The 6,000-nt window shown below is 41.8% G+C and overlaps 1 protein-coding gene across 1 annotated transcript in view; it reads left to right on the top strand.

Moving 5' to 3' along the window:
- Window positions 1-4,993: 4,993 nt before the first annotated feature.
- PRKCQ (protein kinase C theta) overlaps window positions 4,994-6,000 on the top strand; it is a 199,284-nt gene continuing 198,277 nt past the window's right edge. The window contains exon 1 of the mRNA XM_001362868.4: window positions 4,994-5,471. The gene's annotated coding sequence lies outside the window, so the exon portion shown is untranslated. The remainder of the gene's footprint in view (window positions 5,472-6,000) is intronic.

The following is a 6,000-nucleotide window of genomic DNA, read 5'->3' as shown; positions in this document are numbered from 1 at the left end:
AAAAAAAATTGTAGATGTTTCTCTTCTGTTAGCCAGTAAACATTTATTAAGCCCCTCCTATATGGCAGGCACTGTGGTAAGTGCTGAACATACAGAAAGAGACAAAAAAGGCATTCCCTGTCCTCTAAGAGATAATAGGGGAGACAACAAGCAGACAAATACATACAAACTAAATATGGAATATATAGGAAATAGTTAAGAGAAGGAAGGTCCTAGAATTAAAAGGCATTGACTTGGGAAAAACTACCTTGTTTAAGTTATGGTTTGTGTTGGGACTAAAAGGAAAACAAAAACGGGAATAAATGAACATGAGAAGGAAGGGTGTCCCAAGCATTGGGAAATGGCCAAAGAAAATGCCCTGATACAAGAGATAGAGTGTCTTGTTCATGAACTAGCAAGGAGGCCAGTATCATTGGATCAAAGAGTCCATGGCAGATGTGAGAAGACTGGAAAGGTAGGAAGAGGCTAGGTTATTAATGACTTTGAACACAATCAGAAGAGAGGATTTTATATCTGATCCTGGAGGCAATAAGGAGCCACTAGAGTTTCTTGAGTAGGGGAGTGACACAATCAGAGCCATGTTTTAGGAAAATTGCTTTGATGGCTGCATGATAGGTGAATTGGAGTGGGGAAAGACTTCTTGCAATAATCTGGGTGTGAGGTGATATAATAGAATAGTGGCAATTTCAGAGGAGGAAAGGGAGCATCTTTGGGAGAGATGTTGCAGTTAGACAACAGATTGGATATGAACCATGAGAGATAGTGAGAAAGTGTAGATGATACCTAGGTTTCTATGTCTGAGGGAACATGAGGATGGTGTTGCCCTCTAACGTATTAGGTAGTGATCAGAAGTGGAGAGGGATGAGGGGGAAAGATGAGTTCAGTTTTGGAAATGTTGAACTTAAAATGTCTTCTGGACATCCAATTCAAGTTGTCTAAAAGGTAGTTGGAGATATAAGATTGGAAGTCAGCCCAGGTTTGGGCGTGATAGAGTTGAGATTCATCATCATCATAGAGATGGTAATTAAATCTTGGAAGCTAATGAGATCACTGAATGTAGTTCTAGAGGGAGAAGGGGGCCCACACCCCACCCAGCCAGCCTACTGGCTTCATTGGAATGTTTTTATAGTTCTCCACTGGTTCACTGGGTGTCTGAGCAGACAGTTTTCTCTTTTGACAATTGTGAATGGCTTGTTTACTTAGAAAATGGCCATATTTCATGGTTGCTTCCTTAGGGGACTCCTTTAATGTTTAATGTCTACCTTTTCTCCTTTCCTATTACCATTTCCGGCACTGGCATAATTCCCACAGCAAAGTTGTGTCCTCTTCTGACCCATATAATTCCCAGAGTTAAACCAATCTCACAGGAAAAGGTCTCTTTGGGGTAAAGGGCTAGTAGTCAACTTGACTCATCTCCAACTGGCATTATGGACATGTGTGTAGGTTCATTCCAAAAATAAGATGCTTATGTTTCTGAATTCCAAGTTTAATGAATCAAAATAAAATGGTCTCAGATGATTTCAGTAGCTAAAAAATAAGAATCTGCAAGATTCCCAGTCTAAATCCTATGCATATCCTATTCAATCATAAACAAGAACTGTTTCACTCACTGCTGAAATAATGGGCAATAGCTGTTCGACAGCCCAAACTACCACTTCAAGAGTTTTAAGATGGAAAAAAGGGAAAGAGTGAAACAGAACATGACCGAAAGCTCACAGAATGTTTACAATGTCAGTATGCTCTAACCGCCCATATTTGGCCTCCTCCAGGAAATGCCATTTCCTCTTCCAGGAAACAAAGGTGTCTCCACTTCTGAGCAGCAACACTTCGTACCCACTATCTGTACTCTGTCTTCACTTTATGAATTTATGAATGTTATTCATGTAAAGCCATGAGAAAATGTGAAACACAAAAACAGAAGCATTCTTCAAGATAAGTGGAGTGAGGAAAAGAAGATTGGTGGTTAGACCTTTAGCAGACCGAATTTGGGATTGGGACTCTCTAAAAATGGCGCAATGGATGGCTCTTTCTGTGTGAGAGCTAAAAACCCCTGCAGCTTCAAAACAAAATTAAACACACCACCACTTTGGAATGGCTTGGGGGAACAGCACATGATCATCTCTCTGGATATGTGGCCCACTCTCCTAAAATCTTAATCATTGATAAAGGGATAGAGATAAAGGACTGAATCTGCAAGACCATGGCTCCACTGAGCCATCCAGATAAAGAGCCCTGGGTTTAAGACTTGCCACTAATATTTTATAATTGTTTGATCCTAGGCAAGGCAGTTTACTTGTCAATATTCTAGGCAACTATGTATAACTACTCATAAACCCATGGAAAAACCTAGGGCTGCTGGGTAGCTTAGTGGTTCAAGTACCAGGGCAAATATTACTAAACATTATTAAAATTAGAATGTTATAATAACATTAAAATGTTAGAAGAAGAATGTTATTAGCTTTGTGACCTTGGGCAAGGCGCTTAACCCTGTTTACCTCAGTTTCCTCATCTGTGAAATGGGCTTGAGAAGGAAATAGCAAACCACTCTACTATCTTGGCCAATAAAACCCCAAATGGGGTCACAAAGGATGGGACAAGACTAAACAACAACAACCAGTTGTAGAGCCAGTAGGATGTGAGTAGATGTCAGGTGGCTGTCGACTCCTATCCGTAGTTGCAGATTTTTTTTTTTAATTTGGGGAGAAGAAGAAGTTCCTCTGAACCAAAGAGAGAACCTTCTGTTTGCAGCCAGTCATGGAAAGTCAGGGTTTGCAGCCTGGGTCAGATACACACTAGTTCTGCTCCATTCTCTACTCATGTAGGCGCTATTTTCAGTCAAAGCTTTTAGGTATTTAGTCACGATCCTTACAATTTCGGCATCCTCTTTCCCACACACTGATGGTCAGTTCAACAATGCTCAGAAATACCTGAAAGAACAGTTTACTGTTAACTGAATAACAACTATCGATTCTATTTTTATGCTTTCTGATTTATCTGCTTCATTTAAAGAGGTAGAAGAAGTACTGGAATTGGGGTCAGTTCTGTATCATCAAGAACAACTTCCTTAACTTCTCTAGACCACAATGTCTTTATCTGTATTAAAAAAAAATTAAGAAGAAGGTGGCACAGCTAAGTGGCCCAGTGCAGTCACTGGAGTCAGGCCTGGAGACTGGAGGTCTCAGGGTTTTAATTTAGCTTCAGACACTTACAAGCTGTGTGACCCAGGGCAAGTCACTAGCCCTTACTTGCCTTGGAACCAATACACAGAGTTGATTCTAAGATGGAAGGTTGTTGTTTGTTTGTTTGTTTGTTTAAAGAAGAAGAGCAAGGAGGGAACTAGAATGTGAGTAAATGCTCTTTAAGGCACCTCCTGGTTCTCCTTTCAATGATTTTCTTATTCTCTGTCCAGAAGTTTATTAACTAGAAGCCTACCCATATAAGATGGATAGAGTTCTCGCCTTGGATTCAGGAAGAACTCAATTCAAATCTAGAATCTGAAATTTAGTAGCTGTGTGACCCTCAGAAAGTAGCTTTAATCTGTCTTAAATTTTCTCATTTTTCAATGGGGATAATAATAGTGAGCTCCTGGGGGTAGGGGAATTGTTATGAGTATCAAAGGAGATACTATATGCAATGCATCTTGCAAATCTTCCTTAATATGATATATGTTATTTTGTTGTTGTTCAGTCACATCCAACTCTTCTTGACCACATTTGGGGTTTTCTTAGCTAAAAAACCAGGGTAGTTTGCCATTTCCTTCTCCAGCTCATTTTACAGATGAGAAAACTTTGGCAAACAGGGTTAAATGGCTTGCCTGGAGTCACACAGCTAAGATGTATCTGAGGCCATACTGGAACATAGGAAGATGATTATTCCTGATGACAGGCCCTGTACTCCATCTGCTGTGCCACCTAGCTGTGTCATATAAATACTATTAACATTATGACAATATAACCTGTGTTGTTAGCTCTTGAAAGGGGTTGTGGTTATGTTTGTTTCTCAGGTTAGTCTAACCTAAGCATAAAAAGAATTAAGTCAAAAATATGGAGATCATCATCTATTATGATGCTTTCCAAAAAAAAAATATTGTGACAAACATTTAGAAATAGCTACCTCCTGAATCAATTAATATACTAATTCTATTGCCACATGCAAAATTATTCTTCATTTGTTGTCCTTCTTACAGTATGCAGGCACAAAGGTAAAGAGTCAGTGATGAAGTAACAATGAGATTCAAACAGTAGTGCTAAAAACAGTTCTACACTGTTGGTTTAAAAAAAAAAAGAAACTCTAAAAAGAATGATAGTCATTAAATGTAAGGGTAAGAAACGAACATCCAACATATCCTTGAGAAAGGAATTGCCTGCCCTCCTAAAGAGGGTGGTACCATGAGGAAAAGCTGGGTTTAGAGTCAGAAAACCTGGACTTAAATCTTGGCTCTGTAATTTACTAATTGCGAAACTCTGGGGAAGTCTTTTCATTGATAGTGTTAGATTGATTAGCTGACCTCAAAGGTCCCTTGTAGCTTTAAATCTATGATCATATGATTTATTCCTTGAAAGGTGGCTCTTTTTTGTTTGTTTGTTTGTTTGTTTGTTTTAATCTTTATAGCCCTAGAACGGGTCTGACGTCAAACCCATAGGTCTTCACATAACAATTAAATATCTTTCATTTAAAATTGCATTGATAATGAACATCTGGTATCAGATTTGGGGCTGAAAACTCCACCTTTAGTTCAACCTTCTCATATTACAGATGAGGAAACTGAGTCTCAGAGAAGTTGAAAAAAGACATGTCCAAGACACTCAACCAACTAGTCCAGGTTTGAGCCTCGTTAGGAACTAAGCCTCACTTGGGCTTCCCCACAGCACCATAAACTTGATTTCCTCCCTCACCCCATCTCACCTCCAACCCCCTTTCTAAGTTGCTCTAAATCTGTCGAGAGCTTTATTTCTTTATACCTACAGCATCCCTGGCAGGGAGAGAGCAATCACAGAGTTTGAAGAAAGAGGGAATGGAAGAAAGGAGATTGTAGGGGGGAAATCACTGAACGCTTGAAAAGAGGAAACAGTTTGCAGCCCAGTTTCTAGAGCACCTCAAATCCTACCCCCTTTGGTCTTAGGAAGCCGAGCATCCCAGTTGGAAAAGGAGAGGACCAGAGGGTCCAGAGGGGATGTAGAGACCGTGGTAACTCCCAGCCCGGCGACCTCCCTCCCCTCAGAGGCGGTGCGCGCAGCCCACACAGAGCGCAGCAAGCCTTGCTTGCGCTGGAGCCGCCAGTCTGAGCGTGGCCGCCGGGGGAGCAGCACTGAGCTTGCTGTGGATCTCCTCCCCGAAGGGCGCGCAAGCCTTGGCGTTCATATTGGTTCCCCTAGAGCGCACCGAGGAGGAGGCGCAGCTGTCCAGTAGCCGGCCGCCTAATAAGTCTGGTCACTAACGTACTCCAGCTCTCCACTACCCTGCCAGGGCAGGTAAGATCACTGTTTGCCAGGGACTAAGGGACATCAGGGAAGGTAGAGAAAGGTGCCGTGGTTCCAACTTTTCAGCTGGAGTAGAAGGTCCGTCTGGCTGGAAAGTGTAGCTGTGCTGGCTCTGGGCTGTCCTGTGCGTCCTGCTGGGCTGTTGGTTCGCTAAGTCCTGGGGGCTGGCTCTGGAAAAAGCTTTAGGGGCCTAGGGGAGTGTAAGGGGAAGGGGGCGGGGGGGCGGAGGGGTGGAGGCAAGCGCGGCGAAGCCTTTGAGACCTTCCAGGAAGAGGGTTGAGGGTCTGAATGAAGCAAGGAGTGAGAACGAACTTGAAAAAAAAAAGAAGAAAAAAAAAACAAAGGAAGGGAAAGAAAACACCCTTTTGCTTCTTTTTGTTTGATTGCTAGTTACACAGGATGCTGCATACATATATGGAAAAAAAAAGCTGGGTTTAGATTCAGAAAACTTGGGCGTACGTCTTGGGTCTGCAATTTACTAATTATGAAACTCTGGAAAGTCATTTCACTTGTAGGGATC

The sequence above is a fragment of the Monodelphis domestica genome, chromosome 5 (assembly GCF_027887165.1).
Source record: "Monodelphis domestica isolate mMonDom1 chromosome 5, mMonDom1.pri, whole genome shotgun sequence".
In the NCBI taxonomy this organism is placed as follows: domain Eukaryota; kingdom Metazoa; phylum Chordata; class Mammalia; order Didelphimorphia; family Didelphidae; genus Monodelphis; species Monodelphis domestica.
This window is presented reverse-complemented; position numbering and strand designations above follow the sequence as displayed.